Source organism: Cygnus olor, chromosome 8 (assembly GCF_009769625.2).
Source record: "Cygnus olor isolate bCygOlo1 chromosome 8, bCygOlo1.pri.v2, whole genome shotgun sequence".
In the NCBI taxonomy this organism is placed as follows: Eukaryota; Metazoa; Chordata; class Aves; order Anseriformes; family Anatidae; genus Cygnus; species Cygnus olor.
In genome coordinates this window covers 18545345-18567772 of record NC_049176.1, presented here as the reverse complement: position 1 = coordinate 18567772, position 22428 = coordinate 18545345, and the positions used below count along the sequence as shown (strand labels likewise).

The window sequence follows — 22428 nt, the reverse complement described above, 5'->3', positions numbered from 1 at the left end:
CGTGAGAAATATCTGGTTTCCTTTCAAAGAGCAAGTGTCATCACCTTCTCTATATACATCAACAGCAAATCTGCACATATGATATGGAGTGCCATGGTGTGCTTTGCAACAGTTTTTGCAGCCAAATATTTTCTGATTCATCCTCTGCATTTGCTCGCAGAAGTGTCAACATGGCTTTCTCCCTCTTCCCTTCCCTCCTTCTCTCTAAGAAAGGAACAAAGTTCTGGTAGAGGTCCTATTATTATTAACATATATCTGTTCTCAAAATAAACCTACCAGGCATTTATTTTAAGAGATGATCTTCATGATGGACCAAAATTCACCTTCTCTTTCCTTTTTCTTTGCAGGAAAAAAAATATCACCCAATCCCAAATTTGATAAAATAATGGTAAACGTGTCTGGCTGTACCTGCCTCCAGATCTCTAGATGTCACTAAACGTTGCTGATAATAAGTAATTCTACCTCAGGCCAACCTCCTTGCAGCACTCAACCCAGTCCAGTCATTCCCAAAAACAGTTTGCTCATTCACCAGTTCCCATGGCAATAATTTTTTTCAGGTCCCAGCTCCATCCAGCACTGCACCCACCACAGAAAGCATGCTTCTATCCGTCCTTGTCCCCCTTATATCCAGAGCTGTAGCCAAACACCTTGCTATCCATAGCTTTGCCTGCCTGCAAGCGGTCACAAGCCAGCTTCCAGGTCTTACCACTGCCTGCAGGTTGACAAGGTCACAAACCTTCAAGCCAGCTCCTGTCACTGCCTGCAGAATAACAGAGGCAGGAGACAGTTCCTGATTTCTAGCATCTCATGTGCCTGAGCAGTCAGAAGACAGAACCAGACACCCAGCTTTGCCCTGAACCTTTCTGAGATGATTCATATAGCTCAGCCTGAAAATCTGTTATGGCGATTGCTACTAGCTCTAGCCCAAACTGCAAATCTAAGGTGGATTCTCCCCTTCCCATCTCACCCTCAGCACAGACACAGTGTGGTGAGGCTGGCACCCCAGCATCTCACTAGCTGTTCTGAAGCAGTGAGACTACACATCCATTACACGTGTTTTACTGTCCCATAAGCAAGCAGTGTTAGTCAGTTGTCTAATTCAAAGGTTTCCTTCCAGTCCCCAAATACATTCCCACAGCTCAGCACCAAGTTACACAACACTACCTGAAAAGTCATGTAAGACTTGGGAGGTTTATCAGAGCTGGCTTAACTAGTTAAAGATCTTTTTGATTAGATGTTCAGCAACACAAAACTGATGAATGTATGCTGCTATTTGGCTGATAGCATTAGTAAAATTTTATTCTTGGTAAAGCAGTATATTATAGAGTGAATAAAACTTGCAGCTGCTACAATCAGATAACCACCTAGCTGAGGCTTCCGAGGACCTTTAAAATAAGAGCTATGGAAATACCACCTTTGCTCCCTCCCTTCTTTCACCCCGTCACACAACTCTTTGCTTTCTTCCAAGTCCCAGCACTAGCAGACTGCTTTCTCTGCACAGCTATCTTCTGGTTATAAACTTTACACTGAACTACTCTGAGAACAGCCAGATAGTCTTACTAGATATAGCAAAAGGCACCCATCATAGCTATATGAAAAACAATCCCAAGGTTGCTGGGTCAGATTGTTTTTCCAACTGCTATGTTGTAAATAAAGTAGTAAATCAAACAATATTCAAACAATGTAAAACACTGCATTTTTTAGACTGGCATGTCTCATAAACACCTTGTCCAATTCTTTTTTCTCACCATCCACTCTTAAATAAATAAGCTCTCCTGCAGCAGAGGGGAGCACTTGAGAAATGCCTTGGCTGTATAGTGAAGTTGAAACTGAAATCAGTCAGATTTATGGCAAAAAAAAAAAAAGCAAGCTAATTACTAGTTTAAACATGGAAACAATTGTCTCATATAATATATTGTGATGAATCAGCAGAGCAGTCACAGGTCACCAGGGACAGTGTGAGGAATGAAGTTGTTGCTTCTATCAAGGGGTCACATGTCATCAAGAGACAGATTATTTGGGGGAGGCCAAACAATCCTGGAGCAGCTGTTAGAAGGAGCTGTCAACTCTGGAGTGGGGACTGACCTCCTTCAGAAAGGGACAGACACAGAGATCAGGGAAACGTGTCCTACTGCATGGTATTAGCAGGATTGAAGAGAAAGCCCTGTCCAGGACCCTGCACACTGTGTACACGGTGCGATGGCACTTTTCTCAGGGCTGGGGCAGCCCCACGAGACATCCCGGCACCGTGACCCAGCTGGCAGAGCCTGCTCACCTTCCCTGGCAGAACGGACTGACAGAGGGTAACTAGGCCTTGACTGGCTCACGCCAGGCCAAGCCAGAAATTTATGAGTTGTAACTGTTCAATCTAGCAAAACAAAGTGCATTTACAGCTCTGCCAGGTCTATTTTATCATCTTTCCTTTAAGACATGTTCCTGGTAACTTACCAGAAGCAAAAAGCCTGGTGGAGTTATGGGCCTACCAGCTGCTTCCCTTGATGCACAGTACACACAGGTGCTGACAAGTATGAGGAAAAAATACTGATATGTCCCACCAGTCCGCTCTCCACTGAGGAGATAGAGAGAGAGAGAGAGAGAAACCTTTCATGTGATGTTGCCAGTTTGTTTTCTCTCCAAAGCATTGCTTATGCTACTGTCACCTCCACTGCCACAGGCATTTATGTATAACCCATTCTACATTCATTTGGAAACTGAAACCTGTATTTGACATTGCAGGAGGACCGTTTTAGGGCTTTGTTTCAGAAGGCTGTTTGCTTTTTCCTGTTTGTAATTGAATGAAGCTTTGTCATTTGTCAATGTCCATCTTTTTCATTGTATTTTGTTGATTTCCAGTATTTGCTTCATTCACAGGTGTGGTGCTGAATTACAAACTGAAGTTCTCTGTTTTAAAACAAGGTTACTTTCTCAGTGAAGGCCATTATTTTTAAATAATTGTTCCTGTAATCATGCAACATGAGACCCCACTAACGTCTAATAGAACCCTAACCTGCATGGACTGCGGAGACACATGAAGAGGGAATACTTGGGAGAACGGGAGCGGCTGACATCTTATAAAAAGGAGGGTGGTACCACACCTGTTCATAAAAAGCCTTACTGACTGAAAAAGTCACATCCAGTCACAGAATGTCCACAAAGGTCCTAATACTTGTGCTCACTTTCCCAGAAGCCACATATGCACCGCTGATGTTGCGAGTACAGTGTGAGGAGGAACACCCAAATGCTTGGACAGAGCTCAGCAAGCCTGCACAGGTTCTGTCCTTCGAGGTTCTCTGAAAATGAGTGTTTGTTTTCTTATATAAATGATGCACTTTCATAACTTCTGCACAATTTTAAGTTTGCATAGATTTAAAGACTTTGTGAAACTCAACTCAAACTTTGGACTTGGTTTTCAGCTAAAAGTATGAAAAAGACTTTTGTGTGACATAAGAGCTGCAGCAAGAGTTTATGGATCTCTGAAGAAGCTATACAAGGAGTAATTGTATTTAACAAATTCTATTTGTATTCCTGTATTTAGTTCCTTAAAGCCACCCTGAAATTATTCTTCCTCCACTCACTTTTATTTTTCTTGTTAGTTTCCTTGTCACATTAGCAGGAAATTCCCATGCCTCATACCAGTGCCACCAAGAAGAAAAACTGCACTCCTCATTCAATCTGTTACAGAGTAATCTCTCTCATATTAAAAACTCAGGGTATGTATAAGTATGCTATTGGGGCATTGGTAGTTAAATAAGATATAGAAGCTTTAATATTTTGACAAATTTTCAGCAAAATTATTGTTTCACAAAAGAGGTTTTTTGATTGTATTTTTGTAGGTGGAGAAAGCTCACCAGCTTTACCATCTCTCTCAGTAGAAAGCCCATCCACCTGTAAAGCAGAACCTTCCCTGACAGAAAAGGCAACTTAAGTGTGCGCAAAAATTATTTTTCAGAGGAAGACATGGGATTTTGGACAATAAATTAAACCAAAAATAAAATATTCTTAACAGCTTTTCTACTCAGTCAGTCACTGCTCTAATACAGTTAACCTTAAAACTCATACACTTTAAAGGTCAGCTATCGATGTTCTCCAAAATCCACAGCTCTGAAAGGCTACGTAAACACTAGAGCTAAAAACAAGGTTGGCAGGAGGGAACACCCCAAAATATATTCACATATATATATCCCCCAAAAGGTGTCCCATAGAGAATTATTCCTAAATATTTCTAAAAGTGGGTAGAATTGTCCCTAAAATAATGAAGATCACTTTCTATACCACCAATCTGCACACATTAATACCATGTCTCAACACATGGAGTAGTTAAAAGAATTTCCACTTGTCTAGTTTTCTTGTGAATTGGCAGGAAAAATACAGGAGCTTGCAGGAACTAGCATCAATATGAATTAAACTTTGGAACCACACACCAAATACCTAGCACCACAAAGTACCTTACATAACAATGAAGGTGAAGGTAAGTGATTTAGAAGAAGCGATATTCACTTAAAAACAGAACTGGAGACACAAAAAAGTGATTAACACTAGCTGTTTCAGTAAAATGTAGGCTTGCTGGCATCTTCCTCCTTTCATAACTTTAAGTTTAGAGCAACACAGATTTCTGGAACAGACTAGTACAAGCTGAGGTACCAGTGCCTCACAATACAGCACTATCAATCTGTTTCACCTAGTTTCACCAGTATTTAAACAAACGCAGAAAATTCAGGAGGGATGTTTAAATTAACCCTTACTGACTGCAACCAGCACCAGCTCCCAAATTTCAGAAGACCAGATCACCAGCAATTGCATCAAATTTCAAGAGTCTCTGGGACTTCATGTTGGTCCCTATCAGAGTTTTTCCATTTTCTCCCTGCCTCTCATTTACAGGCACAGCATCTTCATATCAGCTCATTTCTCACAGCTACCCATATCTAAGGTTCTCCATTTCACTACTTCATTTGTTGAAAATAATCTTCCACACACGTACTATCATATCTTCCACTAAATACATTCAAAGGGTACATTTCTCTTTCGTTTGGCCTCAGCTCTACCAGAGTTTTCTGCAGCCTATCCATCCATACCCTCCTGACAAACACAATCCACAGATCCCAGGAGACATTCCCAATTGAGTCAGGGAGGAGAACTAAGCAAGCACAGCCAACTTTACCAGCTTCAGCCTAGCTTCCTGCATCCAGCCTCTCTTTTCCATTCCTTACTGCTGTCCTTTTCCTCATCATTGGCTTCCACTGCCTTCTACTAAAAAGAAAGCCTGGCTTAGCCAGCAAAGATCCTTATCTGACACTGATTGGCCAGATGCATTATTGTTGATGCAAAACAGTGTTGTGGGCAGAGAGGCAGCTAAACCCCATGCTACCCCGGTTTGTCACATTTCCAGCAGACAAGAGACTACGTGCACTGCTGCCTTTTTCCACTTGTAAGAATAGAAGTGAAAGCTGGAACATACATGCCCTACTTTCTATCTGTGTAGTTCCTTTGTTTACATTTTTGTCTGTCTGTATTTTCTTCTCTTCAAGGAAAGAAGATTAGACATTAACATGGGAAGTAAAATCAGCCTCGCCCCTTTACAATTAAATTTATATTTTTCCTCAGAAATGCCAATATCATTCCCATAATAATAATAATGATAAATAAATAAAAACAACACTGCTTTCTGCTGAAGGAAAAGTAGAACGAAAAGGTATTTTCATTTTTATCTGGTACTTACACTTCAAGTAGCACTGATACTATTACCATCATGAGTGAAGGACATAAGCAACACAAAGTTTTTGCAGAGAAAATCGGCATCTTCCTACTGATATAGTTGAGGAAAAAATAGAAGGCCCTTTTCAGACTTGAAATATAAGTAGCTCATATGCACATTAAGAACAACTGTTTTGAATTAAAATTCAAATCTTAATTAAGTGGATGATCCTAGTCTGTCTAGCACCTGTGCCTGAAACAGGCTTTTAGGCATTTTTCATAGTCTTTCTTCTTTTCCTCAGTCTTTTTTTAAAGAGGTGGAAAGAGGTTTAATGATGGTTACTTACCGTGGAACTAAGTGGGTAAAGATGCCTGTGCTAGAATCATTCAACCTTATTGTAATGCCCTATGTACAACATTCTTGTTTTTGACTATCTGGCTTATTTGTTCCACAGAAGTTAACACATAGATTTCTGGTGAAAATTTAGTCTATTACAAAAATACAGGAGTTAAGCTGATGACTCTACTTTAGGAATAGCTTACACAAAACCATATCACAGACTGGTGTTTGGTACAGTGTGCTACTGGAAACATCAGCTCTCTGAGGGAATGTCTAAGGTCTAGCACAGGACTCAATTTCTCCCCTGTGAATTTCAATATCAAAACTTCCATTGTTCTTGACTGTAGCAGTATTGCCTGTTCTGGCACGTAGGCTAGTATACGAGCAGATGACTCTGCTGTGCTCACCTACATTTTTTCATGCACTTTCAATCAGAAAGGCTGAACTACAAGAAGGAAACAGCTTAGGCATCATCTTTCTAGCAGTCCATAAACTGCCAAGTAAAATAGGAGGAGAGTTAAAATGGAAATAAAACCCTCTGAGGAAGGAGATGGAGGGGACTGAGCAATTCTCTGAAGACATATTTTTATTGAAGTATACAGTTATTGATACAGTCTGGAGTATACAGCAACAAAATACATATGTGCTGTCTATGAACGAAAGTGATACTTTGAAGGGATTTCTCTGCTGTTTTCAGAGAAGAGGATAAATTGACACAGATGCAAAAAAAAAAAAAATTTCTGCTCCACCTCCGCCTTGTAATTATGATATTACTGAAACAAGTTTTTATTTACATTTATTTGACTGAAAAGTTTCAGTGTTTTTTTTTGAAATGATTTTATAGCACAGATTTTTCTGGTAGTATTACATTCCTCTTCCTTACTTTACTTCTTTTCTTCCTTTGTCTATATTGTTTTGTCTCTTTTTGTTTCTCCTTTCTATTCTCTGTCTAACTTTCATTGCTATTATATTGTGAATATCATGCTATAAGATATTTTAATATCCCCAGCATCTGGGATTAAGTGACCATGGGATGATCTCAGTTTTCAACTACTATACACAAAACTAATTTCCTACAGATTTGTATCCATTGTTTAATTCCTATCTCACAAAACCTACAATAATCTCATTTTCCCCTTTAAACTTGAAAGCATGACTGAGGAAGAGATAGCAGTACTGAGACTACTCTGGATATGCAAGTACTAACAAGTCAGGCAGCTGATACCCAGACAAATTCACTGAGACTGAGTACTGTCTGCTTCCCCCTCAAGGAGAAAACCCTAGGAATTTTATTATTGGGATTACTATTATTATTCTATGTGTGTAACTTTTTAGCTTTTGTGGTTAGAGAGAAAGCTTGAAGAAAAGGCAAATTCAAAGAACCACAAGCCATTATTTCTACAATATCAAAATCTGAAGAACAATTTCTGTATAAGTGGGCTTCATAGTATCACTTAATTGCTAGACAGACATGCTTGTATGCATATAGATACAGATACCCTCTTTACTTGCCCTTTTGCCAGCTCTCACTACTGTGTTTGAAAGGACCTGGGGGAATCGGTTGATAGCCAGCTGAATATAAGCCAGCAGTTTGCTCATTTGGCCAAGAAGCCCAACAGCATCCTGGCTTGTATAAGAAATAGAGTGGCCAGTAGGATCAGGGAAGTGATTGTCCCTCTGTACTCAGCTCTAGTGAGGCCGCACCTCAAATACCATGCATGTCCAGAGAAGAGTGACACAGCTGGTGAAGGGTCTAGTTAATAAATCTTATGAGGAACAGCTGAGGAATCTGTGGTTATTTAGCCTAGAGAAAAGGAAGCTCAAGGGAGACCTTCTTACTCTCTACAGCTACCTGTAAGGAGGTTGTAGCAAGGTGGTGGTTTCTTCTCCCAAAAAACAAGCAATAAGACAAGAGGTAGAGGTAATGGACTCAAGTTGCACCAGGGGAGGTTTAGGTTGGATATTAGGAGAAATTTCTTCACTGAAAGGGTTGTGAAGCATTGGAACAGGCTGCCCAGAGAACTGGTTGAGTCACCATCCCTGGAGATATCTAAAAGACCTGTAGATGTGGTGCTTAGTGGCACATGGTTTAGTGGTAGACTTGGCAGTGCTAGGTTAACAGTTGGACTTGATAACCTAAAAGGTCCTATCCAACCTAAATGTTTCTACGATTCTATAAACAATAAAGCAGCCACAGGGCAAGTGAGTGATAAGTAGGAGCTAGGTCTACAAGTATCCTTTCTCCATCCTTTTTGTCAGTTGGTACCTTTGTCCATCTGCAGAGCAAAGCATAGTGATGTGTCTCAGGTGAACAGCAGCTCTAACATGGAACATAGAATATAAATACATCTGTTTATCAAGTCCTTTTGGATATTCTAGGAAGAATGGTGATAAATATATTCATACATAAAATAAACTATTGATTATTGTTGTTGCTATGAAGGTTAGTTTCACAGTACAAATAATACTTAAAAACTCAGGAGTACACTTTGATTCTCAGAAACACAAAACCAAACCAAAACAAAACCCTGCATGAAGCTGAGATTCCCCTATCCTGTGGAAAGCACAGTGTAATACAAGTTTTACTTGTTCCACTGCATAGATTTTCGACAATGAATTAGTTACATCTCACATAAATGATAGCAGAATTCACAAGGGAAATCAAGTAGTCCTTAATTTGTTGACTTTCTCCACTGATGATAGCACATTCCAGTGCTATCGTAATTCTCATCGTGAGTCTGTAAGCATTTTCCAAGTCAGAACAGCTCTCAGCCCTGTCTTGGTCTAAGTAGAGAAAGTAGGGGGTTGTTTGAGACTGAAAATTACTGTGAAAATGAAGAAAAAACTGCAGAAGATAATTCCAAACAAAGAACATAGGGAAACAATAATAGTAATAATCTTCTCTCATTTTTAACACCTTTCACCTTGAAATTTTCTAAAGCTCTTTCAAAATTATATATATAGGAGTAGCTTTACCAGCTGCTGAAAAACAGTGGTATCTGAGAAGGAACACAGCTAACTGCAGGAGAAGAAAGGATTTGCTGTTTTCTTCCACTGCAATGTTCCTTTCTCCTTCCACTACAAATATCCCATACAGAACACCTTTTTTGAAATTCATTTCAAGGTTGCCATCCCATTCTCTAAACTCACTTTCAAGACCTTTCAACATTCTTCACAAGTATTTTACCATCCAACATTAACTTAAAAATAAAATCGCTTTTCCCTTCCCGTACATGCACTAACATCGTAGTGCAGAAACAACTTCCACAGTGCAGCCACACCATCTCTCACCTGGAATCTCTCCTCATCTTCCACAGAGGCTGCCTGCAGTGGTAGAGTCCTCCAGTGGTTTGAGGCATGTTGTCTTCCTTGGAGGCTGCCCTGTGCTCTGTGGTCTACAAATATTTTTACTGGTGGATATAACTTGCCAGCTTTTCAGGGCAAGACCAGCTTCCCATCTTGGTGTTCTAAGCAGCTCATTCTAACATCCTACAGGATGTGGCATGAACCTAGCAAATACAAAAACGCCAGGTTAATAATTAATATAAAACAACACCAAGCTAATGTTTATTTATATGCAATATTAGAGCATATCAATATATTTCTTCATTTAAAAAACAAACAAACAAAACATTTCACAAAAGACATTCTTGTCATTCAGTCATTTGTTAAAAAGTAAAAGAGTTAATTTATGGAATTAATTATTTTGTACAAGGTCTACAATCATCCCTTTTGAACAGAAATATTAACATTTTATTTATATTCTTTTACTTGCCTTCAGACCTCAGTCAAGGATCAGGTACCCATTTTGCCCTCTCAGCAAATAAAGAGACAATACCTGCTAAAAATATGTGCCAAGTAATTACTTTGTTTAGGGACTTTCTCCTTTTTCCAGGGTGCCTTTGTAAAAGCAGAGCCTGCCAAAGACACTAACTTGGATTTTCCCTAAAGCCACCCAACACTTTCTGAAATTGCATTTGCTTCACAATTAGAAAATTCATCATTTGTTCTTTTTCAAACTCATATCCAAGGACACGTCTACTTTCCCCTGTACTTTAACCATGCAGAGACCATAAAGTCAGCACACCAAGAAATATTTCATTATCAAACCAGTGAAAGCAGAAATGAGATGAAGAGTGTCATACATGAGGCCTCACCTCCTACTCTGTCATAAAAATTTGGGAGCTTTATCAAATTCCATCAGGCAGACAGTAATGCAGGACATAAAATACACAGAATCATTAGCCAAACTAGTAAGTATTGAAAGAAAAATCTTTTATACTTTTTCGGGGTCATTCTCAGATGGAGGATCGTTGCATGAAGGAATCACAATCCAGAGAAACAAGTGAAAACTTTCTCCCTTGCAAAATGCCTGTAATGCTCATCTCACCCACAGCGCTGTACAGGATCATGTCTCAGGTTATAAGTTTGCAATGAGAGAACAAAGGGAAATTTCAAAGTTCTTTCATTTGGCCATAAACTTTTTGGAGAGGTTATAGATCTTCTAGCAGAAACCGCAATGCTCCCTCTGGAATATGACCTGCCAGTTTCTACAGTAGAAGAAAGACCAGCAATGAAAATGTCCCAATTTCCCATTCTTTCCAGCAGAGGCTTTTCACAGCTTTCCTTGTAATTGCACATGAATTATGTACTTCCTTCAAAGTCAAGCTGTCCAAAAGACCACATTAACAGCTCCTGCATCTTCTTTTCTTTCACTTGCTGTGTTCTTCTTTGGATCAACATTCACCCATTCAGCTCCTAACATGATGACTACATAATGCTCCTTCCTTGTTCTTTTTTTTTTTTTTTTTTGGTTTGATTCCATCTCTGTTCCCGATGACTTGGTTTCCTCTTCATTAATTATTCTGAATTAATGGCAAGTGCTTATTGTGTTGTACCCAGTATCTATCATCAACAGTCAAGTAATAGCAGGAATCCTGACTTCTCAAACTCACCTCTTACAAGATACAAGAAAGCAGAAGTCTGAATAAATTTGTTTGAAACTATGCCCACATGCAGCAGTTCATGGTGCAGACCATAAGGACTGAAGTCTTGCTACAATCAGTTGCAGCATGTACCGTTTCATAGTAAAATCTGAATTAATTTAACCTTGCTTTTGATGTATGACAGCGTGCTGTAAATTTGAGCTTTTCTTTCGTATGACTGCTGACTGCTTTTGAATCAAGAATTTGTGGTACAAGCAATTTTCACTGAGTTCTGTCCATCATGGTTTCTTAGGTGAAACAGCAACAACGAAAAACTCTGCTCTTCCCATCCTAGCTTAAATTTGGAGATTGTTCTCCTAGCCAGTTGCCAGGGCTAAAAAAGCTCCGTCAGCATCAGCTTAGAATTTCCCAGAATTTCCTCCAGTGCAAAACGATGTCTGCTACAGCAGACCTACTGAGATAGGAGTTTCTCTGCTGGGCCAACATCTCTACTATACACAAATTGGTACCACAAAAGGAGGAAGACCATCCAGTCTCATTATTCCAGACTCCACCATTTATAATGAAGAGACATATGCCATAGACAGTAAAAGCTAAGGGACTTATTTAATTTACATGCAGTCAAGAATGCAAGTCAGACTTCATCCCAAGCTATTTATGAGTTTAAGTCTGGGAGTTTGGAATTAAATATTACTTTGGAGATAAGAGCATAACCTGAAAATAATAGATGAGAGATTCTAGTACAGAAAAATCAATGATAGTTACCACACAATTATGCTTTCAGGAAAAATGAGCCCTCCTTCTCCTGCCGCATGTAATCAACCATTAGATACATAGCAAACACAACATAGCTACCCAATATCAATATTAATTAGAGCTGAGGAAGCAGCTCTTAACAAAGAATTCATTTCATGAGTTCCACATATTTTGCAAATGTCACTGCTCTCCTAAATTTATAATTTTTCACTATTTTACAGAATATATACTTTCATGCCAGCTAACCAGTGTTGGAATTGTTACTTAATTAATTGTGGTTTGTCACAGAGATCATTTTAAAACATCTTCTCTTTTAATTTTGCTTTGTATATTATAAATAATTCTCACAGAAAACAAGTTTTAAGTGAGTTTATTGGGAGAACAGGAGCTTTCAGGATTAAAATGAACATTCTGTGAACATCTGCACACACATATTTTGAGTGATTGGGGAAAATGCACAAAGAACAGAATGATATGACTAAAAACAATGCTCTAAAATGCTGTGGAACATTTTGAGGAAATTTTGATTGCATTTAATAGTACCAATTTTAACCATATTCTGATGAACAAAAATTAAACTGTCAAAGAAAGGAAATACCTGCAAAACAGTGTTTCCCAATTGTTTTGCTGAGAAATACAAGGTCTTTCACAACCTCTGAAGTCCTGCCAGTGAATCCTAGATGTCGCTGAGAAGCTTGAGGCAGAGAAGCCCCTTATCTTCAGGCAAGTTCTTGGTCCCTATCATTTGCTAATAGACAACATATCCCCATGAGATTCACACTACAGATTTTGTAACTGAATTGAACATTGCTGTCTAATTATGCTGAAACCAATGCAGTAATTTCAGTCAGGACTTGGAAATCCATTAAAGCCTTATGTTGCATTAAATTTCCTAGCAGACCTCATTCAGCAGAGAATTTGTATTTCTCTTTCTTCTCGTCTTGCTCAATGCCTGGCCTCTCCCCATACTTGGACCGCAGAGTCCGATGAATGTGGAAAGTCCTGAAAACTTCCCAAAAAAGTGTCCGTTGGACCTGCAGATGGGAAAAACTTAAGGAGGGAATGGGAATATAGTATCCAAGACTTCCACTGGTTTCAAAGAAAAAGTCAAACACACAGCAGGCAATTGTGCCAGAGCACAAACACTTTAGAAGTATAAAGTCTTGCAATCGCACTTCACTTTGCCAAGTATTTGACTTGTTCCAAGATTTAAATAAAAATATCAATACTGATGATGTTTTGTATTCTGTTTACATTTGAGAATACTCAGCAGCGTTTTGGGATTTAGAAAAACTACAGTTTTCAATCGGTTTTTATTTTGAATAAGAATATTCTACATCACTCAGCAGAGGCTTTTCCTGTGCTATCGATAAAGTTTTTCAGAAAAGACAACTACCATTTATAAAAAATGGACTCAAATATACGTATTCTTCTCAACTCCTCACATCTTAAAGCATTCTGCAATTTATTTCCCCACTTTCATCTACTGAGATTCAGAGCAGCCATGGTGTGATTATATGTTTTTCAAGAATAGCTGATGAATACCTGAAAACTCTCCCACTGTGGGACATTCTGTTTTCTCAGGAATAAAAAAAGCAGCCAGAATGACACGTTTTCTCTTTCTAAAAATAAACTGAAAGGCCAGAGAAATCAATGAAAAAAATGCTGCTAAAACAGCACAAAACACAGAATACCAATTACATTTCGGCAATGTGACTAGTGAGATAGCCAGCTAATTACCTGATTCTGATAAACTTTATAACAAATAGTAATCATATGGGTAACGCTTAATTCCTGCCTAACTCTTCCATTTTTCATAATGAAAAATCATAAAGTATACCATACTACCTCTCTGTCTAAGTGAGATGTTGGTTATATGTCATTAGCCATTAAGAAAACTTACAGACGGATTTTGCTTTGGGAACAAGTTGATCTTTTCCCCATCTTGCCTTATGTGAGAAGGTGATTTAATTCACCTAGCCTTCTCCGCAAGGATTTCCTGCATTCCCCTGATCTGACAGTTCTGCATCCTACCTTGCACTCTCCTGGAGGTAGAAAGGAAAGGATCTGTCTGTAACCCCCGCTTATCTGCACAGGAATTCACCTCCACATACAAGGACTCCCTCCTAATTTGATAATCACCAAATATTACAGGATGAAGAGGTTAATTCAACCAACACGTGTTTTTCTGGGGAGATGACAGTAAGGGTGAGTTCATCCTTTTGCAGGTCCCAGTGCACTCCTCTGATCTGTAAACTCAAATATGTAGGAATAGTTTCACCTTGTTGGAGGATTTTTCAGGGCACTGTGGATATCATCACAGGTCTCCTGACTTTATCTCTACAGAGGTGTTGCAGTGCTGGAGTTGCAATGGCAATGTTTAAAAAACTCTGGTTATCACGTACACTGTGTGCCCCCTCAAGAGGCATCACGTTAATTCTTCTGAAGAATTCCTCTCTAATAGGCATTGTTTAACCACTAACCCAGAGGCAAAGAAACTCCCCAAAATGAGGGAGGGAGGATATTGGCGGGTTTAAAGACAAAAATGGCTTGAAATCTAAGGTCAAGTAGAACTTCTGGAAACCTCAATTATTATAGGTTTCTACATGTTATTAAAATTCAATCTAACACAAGATGCAGAAAGGACATGTAATGTAAAGCTCTACTTTTAAAGTATGAAAACACTTCGTAAATAATATAGTCCCATCATTGCTTTGCATCCCTATGTCTGTATCCTTTTTCTCTCTTTGTAAATTTTTTTGGCATGTTTGTACAGCAGATAGATTACACACTGGGATCCTGGTCTATGGCTGGAACATCTGGGTGTTTAATTAACACAACTAATACTATGGCTCCTTGGATATCCAAAGCATACAGCAATTTATTTCTGTCTGTCTTATAAACTGAGATTTCACTGAGCTGGCAATAACAAGTAAGAGTAGATATTACTAATCCATATACTCTTTTTTCTATGACAGAGATTCCATACAACAACTGTGCATGAAAGGTAAGAAACTTCAGTAGAAATCTTGCCCTGCACAGTAAACAAACAGCTGTTTATCATTGGCCTAATTACCAAGTTAATGAGATACTAATTTCTATATTCATAAACTATGCATGAGCAAGCATGAGTGTATGCAAAACAGAGCATAGTGACAAATTTAATAAATAAAATAACAAGGTATTGGTAAATAAACATTAATGATCTTTAAAGCTAAGAATCAGGTTATGTTTTATGGGAAGCTTGCATAAGAAAGACATAATTCTAGCAAGTCTGGGTGTTTGTTTTTAACAGCATCAAACAAGTAATGCATTTAGAAAGGAAAAATATAATATGTACAAATACAAACTTGGAATAACTGGGATGGCAGCAGGACTGAAAAGAGGTTTCAAAGTTACAACATAGAATCAAAATCAGTGAAATTAATCATATGCAGGTGCTGCAAGAAAAGCAAAATTTTCTAGGATGTCACCTATAAGTACAAGCAGTAATTCTGCCCTCCTTTACAATGTCAGAGTTGTAGTGCTTCATTAGAAAAGCTGGAGGAATTAGAGAGAATCCAGAGTAAAACAAAAAAAATGTTAAGGATGTCTGCAAATTGTAAACTTTGAAGAAAGATTGAAAAAAAAAAAGAATTTTTCCATTTAGAGAGTAAATATCTGAAAAGTATGTAGTAAATACTTCAAATACATAAAATATTGCAATGAGAAGTATGACTAATTTTCTCCACACTTCCCAGAGGAGTTATGAACACTCACTGACAGCAGTGGGGACTTAATATATTAGGAAATCTCAAGCCCTGGACATTTAGGCACTGGAACAGCTTATCTGTGAAAGCTCTGAAACCCTTGCAACTGGCAGGATTTTAAGAAGCAGCACGACAACCACATCTCAAGAGATTTTCACTTTACAGGAGGAGGATGAGATTGAATAATGACTTTTGCACTTCCTTTCCAGAACTTCACTTCCATTATTAGCCATTTTTTGCTGATTTTGTATATATGAAAAGCGGAGTGAAATAGCTCCCTAACACCTCTCTTCTACAAAAATTGAAATCTACCAGCTTCCTCAACCATGCATCCTTGTGTCCCTCACCTCTGAGAAGGCAGTGTATTTCTAGGAGTACTGTGTCTCTGAGACAGTTTGCTCCCTGAAAATATACATGCTTGCATGAGTTGTGTCACAGGGACAGCAGAGACCAATTCAGAAATTTTCTCTTGCTGACTGGTGCAGGCGTTTCAACAGGATGATCAATGTATTTAGACAATCGTATTGGAGAGCATGAAAAATGAACAACCTGAAATCAACTGGTTTGAGAGCTCAGGATCATCTCAATTCAGTGTTCACCCTGGCAAAAACATGAAAAACAGCAACTTTTAAAAATAGTCACTGTTTCTGCTCCCCCCAAATTTTTTCAAAAATAATAAATGACAAACTGACACAAACATTACAAATCCTGGCCCATCAATGTGAACGTAATGGCAGCTGGCTACCATATGCCTAAAAATAGTTTGGAGTTCTAGAAAATACAGATTGGGATGGTTTCATCTTTTTTCCTTGTTCATTTTAATATTGATTGGCAACTATGGCTCCTGCTTATGTAGAGATGGTAACTGCCCCCAAAAATACTTAAAAATGAGATTTTACTTGCATTGAAGATGATTGGTTTGACCCAATTTTCTCTGGAAAATCCAGAGCTAGGCATCCTCCCTTGTTAGCCTTTATCCAGGCTTTAGTCTCCTCCTCTAGGACAAAGGAAATTCAATTCCCTCTTCTGCTCACATGGGAAAAGAGAGTAAGTCTGTCTCTCACGTTGTGCAGAGGAGTTACTGAAATATCAGTAGAAAAGCTCATCACCTCAGTAATCTATTTCTGTTTTCTTTGTTTGCCTTTTTTTTTGTTTGTTTGGTTGGTTGGTTGATTGGTTGTTATTTATTTATTTATTTATTAAACATTTATTTGGTTTGGCTGCTAAACTGAAGAAAAAAAAACATTATGAATACAGATATATTAACTATGCAGGTCATCAATTCCTGCATACTTCTCTATCTACTTACAAGTAGCTGGACTTTTTGAAAAGTTATGTCTAATGGTAGTTAATAATGGTATGTTGGTAGCTTCTTCATAGGTTCAGCTGAAGCTAGCTCTGTATTATAAACCTTTTTTCTCCCTGCCAAATTCTCCCCCTATTATAAGGATGTTGCATCTTGGAAAAATTCTGGAAATCAGTCACGTTTGTTTTTCTAGCCATCACGATCATTTCAGTCACAACACTATTTAAAGAATGACTCAGATGATAATGACTTTTCTTTCTAAAAATTTAGAATCTGGCTTTCAGTACATATTTTGACTCAGATAAAAGGATTGAGATGCAAATTCCTTATACTACATAACAGTTTACACATTTGTTGCACTTTGTATATCTGAGAAGTCCCACAGATTTCTCAACATGTCAAAGTTCTCATGTCAAACTACTAATCTTTATTTCGTTAAGATTTTACTTATGGAAAAATAAATAGGAAAGTTCCTAGGCTTTATAGTTCATGCCTACATTTATGTAATATTTAGTCAAGCAGGTAAAAATTGGATAAACATCAATAAGCTATTCCAAATATTTAATTTTTCCTTTCAAACTTCAGGACATTTTTATCTTAAGTGAAAAAAATCATATGGAAACACTTTTTAGATTCCTATCATGATGTTAGACAGAAAGACTTTCTAATTTTTAATGTTCAGTTCTGGTTTCAATGACATGGTGTTCATTCTATATTTTTGGATGCATGGAAGCCTGGTTTTCAGCTATATCAGAGCTTTCTTGACATAATTTACTTCAAAGTATTCAGTTGGAGAAAATGGAAGATATGCTGATCTCCTCTGGTTATTGCAGCTGTCTGGATCTCGGGGATTTCTGCTTTTTTCTTTTGCCTTTCAGAAGCTCTCTAGCTCAAAGCTTTTATAAAATAAAATAAAATAAATAAAATAATAAAATAAAATAAATAAAATAAAATATAAAATAAAATAAAATAAAAATAAAATAAAATAAAATATAAAATAAAATAAAATAAAAATAAAATAAAATAATAGTATTTTTCTGTGGTTGCTGGTTGGTTCTGTCATTCTTTAGACTGGCTACTAGTGATCATAAATTGCCTTTCTTGCCTCATTCCCTCTAAAGCTTTAACTTAATTTAATATAATCATTCTTCAACTTCATTGAGGTTCTAAACTTTAACATCACTGATGACAATATTTCACTTTCTTTTCTCTTTCATTGATTGGGTTCTCAACTCTAAATAAACTGCTGAAATTACAAGGACAATATAATTTTAGACTGAAATTCCCCCCAAACTATTTACAACCTCATTCAACAGTTAGTATATTCCTGACCTAATTCTTCTTCTAGCTACTAAGATAACAGAAATTTAACAGCAGTCACATTTTCCACATATTTCCATTTGTCATATGTTTTCCAAAGTCCATTTCATCGTTTTGTGTCTCACCTGAGATTTCCTGGGGAGTGGGCATCATCTCCCACTCTGCAACAATAGATCTCTTTTTTACTCCAGCTATTTGTTATTCATCCTCTAAGCCTCCTGCCTCAGCTTAGCAGTGTGAAGCATTCTGCACAGCCTCACTAAATTCTCCTAGCGATTATACTGCTTTTGGTTTCTTTTATGAAAATCAGGCCCATCACTGACCTAGTATCACTTCCTCACCTTGCTTTCAATCAGTCAGTCTGCTGCCATTTTTTATATCCTAGATGAAGCTGCTTCCAGTCTTTTCCCTATAAAAAACAGTGCAGTAATCTACACCAGAACCTTACGTATAGAAGATTAATAGTGACTGTCAGTCATTGTGTATTGTCTTTTATTTATTTTGTATATAATTGTTTGTAATATTGGAAGAGGTGGCATTTGACTCCATTTCATAAGGCCCACAGCCATGTGCATTGTTCTGAAATTACTGGGTGTCACCAGAAGGCAGATGCAGCCCCCTGGGGGGGGTCTGAACCCCATTGCACCCTTCCCATGGGTAGCTTGTGTGATTTGGCTCATGGCACCTTCCAGGCAGAGCGTCTAGCATTCAAGCACCCAGTGCCAGCTTCCCTGCACTACAATTTCTATCCTGCTATGCAGAAGTCCACATACTTGTTGTGGACAGAAACTGTGGTGATGTTTTGACGTGCTAAGAGGTGTTTGCACTGTAGCAGAAGAGGAAAAGATGGAGACAGGTCTTCCCTCACCTCAAAGAGCCAGCAGTGGATAATGTTAAAGCATAGATCAACATGCAATCTGCCACAGGTGTCTGGTGGCTTATTCAGACCTTGCCAAGGAAAAAAGCATTTCCATCCCCTGCTTTAAGGGAAGCGTTGATATAAAAACAATTGTCAAAACCTCATCATCCAACCATCTGATATTGATCCTTTCATGTCAGCCAGTGCTCTGGATTCTCTGAAAAATCAACACACCATTGCTAACAATTGATCCAACAGAGTACAAAACTACCACGCCAGCCTCTGTCTTAAGACCTATCTTTTTTAAAATGTATGGGAATGAAAATTTAACTCCTTGTAAAGAAAAAAAGAAGGGTAAGACACATTCTTTCCCTTCTGAAATTTTGTCTAGAGAGCCCAGTCAGGTTACTCTCTGTGTGGAGTTCAGTCAAGACACACTGGCTCACAAGACTGGAGCAGGTCATGCAGCTATGGCCTTTGACTGCAACCCCATTCAATGCAGGGATCTCATTCATCAGTTCTTGTAACCTACCTAGTGCTTGCTACTTCTCTTATCCAGCAAAAATTGCCCCTTGTCTTCCCCTAAAAATCACATAAAATTAATTCACAGACAGTATCCAGATTTTAAGTCTGAGAATTTTATAGAAGAAAGAAAGTTAAAAAAAAAAAAAAAAAAAAAAAGAGTAATGCAGCTCAATTCTCAAAATCCTCTGTCATAGTAGCACAACCCAGGAGAATGAACAGAATATGAGTTCTCACTCTTAACCTCCTGACAAAATAAGTTAATCTTGATTGCGCTGTTGTTCAGAATCATAATTAGTGGGTATTTGAAGGGAGGCCTAATTCAGAGAGCCCAGGATGGCACCTTTCAAAGTGTATGTATTTTCTGCTTTGGCACACAGGAGGATCCATGTACTCATTGTCTTTTGATGGCTGTTTAGCTGCGACATTAAAGATCCTCATTTCTCTCTGCTTGCCACCTTTTGTTTATCTCTAAATACAGCAGTAGATTTTTCATAGCCTCCTGGATGTGAAATAGACTTCTCTGCTACTCTCTCCCTGTGCGGTAATCTTGTTTCACTAACAATACAATAATTTAAAGTTATACTGGAAAATCCCATTAAATACCTTGACAGTTGAGAACAGACAACATTATGCTACTAAAAAGTCCCTGTAAAAGACTTAAAATCTCCCTGAGATGTGACAATAACTATCAGTCATTGTTAATTTAGTAATTTTCTTTTTAGTTTTATGTTCAGGTTTACTGCCAATCCTTATCAAGCTGCATTTGAAAGCCTGTTTAATTTTCTAAATTCAGAGAGGAGTCCACAAAATAGAAAGAATATTATCTGCAAATTAAAGTGAACCACAGAGAAGGTATAATAATATTAACAGGTTAGCTAAGGCATTACGTTGGGAAAATGACTAAGTATTCAGCATTAAGTGAGGGGAGAGTGAGATAAGCTGGCCATGTGATTTGGTTGTGACTGAATGAAGCAGCCTGAAGTTGTTGTAAATCTGCAGAATTGCAGGTTTTTCTTCCTCTAGCACAGAAGGTTTGGAAGCACATCTACAGGATCAATTTCCATACAACGGGAAGCTGCTTTGAGAAAACATCGGCATAAAAATGTGTCGGACTGGAAAACAGACGGAAAAAATAATTAAAAATAAAAATAACAAGAACAACCTTTGGGGGTAAAATTTCGCTCTCTTGATTCATCGTTGGAGTTTAATGGACACAGAAGCTGCTTGAAATCGTAGGCTGAGACTGTGCCACAGATGCATCTACCAGCCATGTCTGTAAGTACCATTTTACTGGGCCTTTCATTTGGAAGAAAAAAATGCTCCTACAGGATGCTAAAATCTTAGAGGGCCCAGTTATCCTTAATTATGTGTACAAAGGGCTCCCAGTGAAGCTAGTGGGAGCTACAGGTGCTCAACATTTCTGAAAGTCAGTTCACTTTTAGTTAAACATGAATTGAGCAGCTGAGCTGCAGGAAACTTGATCTGAATATTTGGAGCTTGGTTCTTTCATGAGATAAAAGACAAGGGATAAGAAGGAGGCTGGAACAGATCATAATGAAAACTTTCTCCAGTTATCCTTTTAAAGGTAGAGAGAAGTGGTCTAGTTGTAAAATCATCTCTATTTATTATTTCTGTTTTCAGCCAGTGCTCCCCAAGGGCTTAATAATCTGCACAGAATCCCCGCCAGGCAGTGGTGAGGGAGCAGTGCCCTGGAAGACACGTGGGGTTGATGAGAGCAGCACTCAAACCTCAGGCACGAACAACAGACACCAGGACACCTTCATGTGCCAAGTCCCAGCACACTCCATGTGTGTGGTTGTACGCAGGTGTGAATTGCACAGGGGAAGTTTATCCCTACCTTCTACAACCCTCTGTTGCCCTGTAAACTGCCTGCACTCCTTCAGTGGCCTCCTCATCAGTGGCTCTGTGCAGTTTACCTGAGGTATGATTTATAGACTCAAAAACTGGTTGGTTCTTTGTTTGACTTCATGGAAGCTTTCTTATGTTACAGTTGTTCGCTATAAATTTAGTTAGCGTGAGAAAATCAAGTGCCTCAGTAACAATTTGGCAATTGGTCAGCAAGTAACACACAGGTTAACAGTTTCTATTACTTGACATGATCCTTAGATGCTGGGATGTGGGGAAGCCTATTTTCATTATTCTTTGGGAAAGAAGTAGCCCACGATGGCAGAAGATTGCAGTGAGTGCTTCTAGCCATCCCCTGTCAAGCAGGGACTGCTCCCTATCCCCGTGGGCACTTCAGCTGGGCTGCCTGGGAAAACTCCTTTCAAAGACTGTTTACAATCTGTCACAAGGAGCACAGCTCTTTTTCCCTATGGACTGTGAGAAAAGAAAGGAAGGACACTCCTCAGCAGCCAGAATGAAAAAAATCTTTTAACTCATACAATGTTTAGGGAAAAAATGTTTCCTGAAGTCGTCTTTTTTCCCTCTTCTGCTCATCTGGTCCAACACATCTTGTTGAGGAGAGTTACATTAGAAAGTTCCAGGCCAGTAAGTTTATAAGTTTATCCTGATCACTGCATCGCTGTACACCTGACAGTCATTTAGGGAGTTTTTCTAGGTTTAGATTATCTCTATTTGTTGCCACATTTGTCCATGAATTTCAAATGACAGTTATAATTATTTATAGAAGGTGATGTTTAAGTGATTTTTTTTCCCCATTTAGCTGGCCAGAGATCTTGAGTGACTTTGTAAAATTGCTTTTAGACCAAGCTCTGGCAATACAGTGTTTAGTATGGCTTTCTTGAATATTATCTAAACAATAATAAGACATGCCTGGAAAAAGCCAACAAAGATAACCCAGGCTGGCTGTCTGCAGTGAAGTAATGGTGTAATGGCTAAAACTGAGAAGTACGAGGAAAATCTGGGACCCCCAAATACAATTAAGGAGCAAACAAGCTGAGACATAGAGGAAT

At 38.4% G+C, this 22428-nt stretch overlaps 1 long non-coding RNA gene across 1 annotated transcript in view; it reads right to left on the bottom strand.

Moving 5' to 3' along the window:
* Positions 1 to 8221: 8221 nt before the first annotated feature.
* The window catches only part of LOC121074162, a 38050-nt gene continuing 23843 nt past the window's right edge, over positions 8222 to 22428 (bottom strand). The window contains exons 2-3 of the long non-coding RNA XR_005822179.1: positions 9323 to 9540; positions 8222 to 8815 (exon numbers count right to left, since the gene is read on the bottom strand). This is a non-coding gene — a long non-coding RNA (uncharacterized LOC121074162). The remainder of the gene's footprint in view (positions 8816 to 9322; positions 9541 to 22428) is intronic.